We start from the raw sequence: 2500 nt of genomic DNA, 5'->3' as shown, positions 1-2500 counted from the left end.
AAATCTATAAATATTGACATGACCTTTAGGTTAAGGACATATTGAGATACTTTGAGAAAATTACATAGTTCTGAATAACTACAAGAAGTTATATGACCACAAGAAAATACCTTGTAAATAAATGTCCGTAAAACAAATATCTATCGTAATATACAGAAAAAGATATATTTTAAATTGATGTCTTTTTCCTCAATGAAAATGGTTCTACGATGTGTTATTTTTGGTTTTGTAATTGTAGTTGCTGTTTAGTTCTAAGTGTGTCTTGATTGAGAAAACTTTTGATCAATTTTACATGAATATACTTTACATGTGTATCTTCTGTGAAAAATGTTCAGCTTATAGCTTACTTATGTATTTTCTTACTCATGTATTGGTGTTTTGCTTTCATATCAAAGAATCATATTATATTCCGCTGGAGCATTCAGCATTCTGAGATCCGTTCTATCAATTCTAATTTGTAATAAAGTTCGGGTTGATTCCTCTCCCCTTACTCTCTTCAACAGTAATACCTACTAAACGTCATATCCATCAATACCTACTCCTCCCAAATCGTCCATACTCAAGTTTTATTCATTTCCAAACTTAGCACCACAATATAACAATAATTGCTTCAGAAAAATTGGTTTTGTGCTTTATGTTCGCAAAATATTTCACACTCATTCGACTTCTAACTCTCCACAAAGCTCAGCTAAAGACTACTTCAGGGGTAATACTGGATACTATGCAATTCAAAATAGCAATCTACAGGAAGTCGTGACATACTTACCTGTATGTTTTATAATGAAGCTAAAAAAACATAAATTTTCTTGGCACGAATAATTATTGAAAAAGAAAATATATACATCGAATCCATTATAATAAAACACCTGACCTGATATTCTATTATTATACAGCACTTACGTTGTAATTATTTCACCTTCACATTTTTCTTAAGATGTATCTATATTTACTTGACAAGCCTAAGTATTTTTGAATAAATCTTCTATAATACTGTTACCAATAATGTATGTAGGCACCAACCATTGTGTATTTTATTAAAGTTTCCTTTCTGTGAACACTACACACATTTAGAAGAACTAATTCATTGAGAATTCATCTCTTAGTTAAATAGACTACGTAGTGCCAAAGATATACACAATTAACCCTTCACTCTGTTGCAATCTAAGTTTTATTTAAATGATCAACTGGATTTCAATAAGAAAAATGCTATATGGTGATTAATTTTTAAGCAAAAGATATTTGTGATACCTCTGATCATATAAAGTTTGATATTCACTTAGCATCAGATTAACTAATTTAAATGGTATTTAAATTATTGATTCACAAGTTACTTAAATGAGATTATAAATATACTAGGTATCATCCACGAAGAAAGTATTTGGTGACCAACAGAATGATAAATTTAAAAAGAAACTAACCAGATTCAAGTGTAATGATTCCCAACCTCTCTTGACTAAATACATTTTGACATTCCTCGCAATTCTTAATGACAATCGATAGCTCAATGAGTTCTTGATTCCTTCTTAATAGAATCTACTTAGCAGAAAGAAAACGTAATTTTTCAATCAAGATAAAAGCTTTCCTAAAATATTTCACTTAGTATATCTCCTCTTTTAAGTAATTTTGCTTGGAGTTTTTCAGCAGTTTGTTGGAAAATGAATTTACTTTATATTTAATATCTTGTTATCATTTCCAGTTTAGTTAGCTCCGAACTTTCAGCAACTGATAGGTTTCCAAAGACACTGACATTTTGAACGGAAATCTAAAGGTGGCGATTCGATTAACTTTTCTTTTATAGACTTATCAACTTGATTACTATATATTACAAATAATCCAGAGATGGATATTATGTAAAATCATTATACTTTGAGAATATGCGGCATATTTGTATTTAAATATAAACGTATAAGCTAATTACTGACGCGATAAAATATATATAGAGAGAAGTGCAACCAGGATATGTCTCAAATAGGAAACTGATTAAAAAATAGATTTGGCAGCGTTTAGCATTAGAATTTGAAATATACTGCTTTAGTTTCATTTACTATGAATTTACCGAACAATATTCGGCAGATATTTAATATCTTGTGAAAATCAAATTACTGTTCAACATATTGCGTAAATATTACTTCACTGCATCTTCAGTTGGTAAGTTGATTATGTTTTCAAAGAAGTTGCAGATATTTAAGAAAGCCGACGTAGGTATCTTTACGGGGATTTATTTTGCATTTGTAACTCTATGCACAATTGCTTTTTTCAACAAATCACACACATGGGTATATGTACATTCATACATACACATATACCTATGCACCTAAATACAGCTCCCCTCACGTACACACATGATGGTAGTCTCTGGTACTTTGAGAAAGACTGTTCAGTAATTTCTAGCTGAGCAGCCTACACAAATTATTTGTTTGTAGTGATCGAATGTATGTGCAGTGTATTAGTACACTCCCTCCATCGAATCGAATTTACCTGAATAGGTGTACCATACGTC

This window comes from Octopus bimaculoides, chromosome 2, assembly GCF_046866305.1.
Source record: "Octopus bimaculoides isolate indiv1 chromosome 2, ASM4686630v1, whole genome shotgun sequence".
NCBI lineage: Eukaryota > Metazoa > Mollusca > Cephalopoda > Octopoda > Octopodidae > Octopus > Octopus bimaculoides.
Note: the sequence above shows the minus strand (reverse complement) of the source record.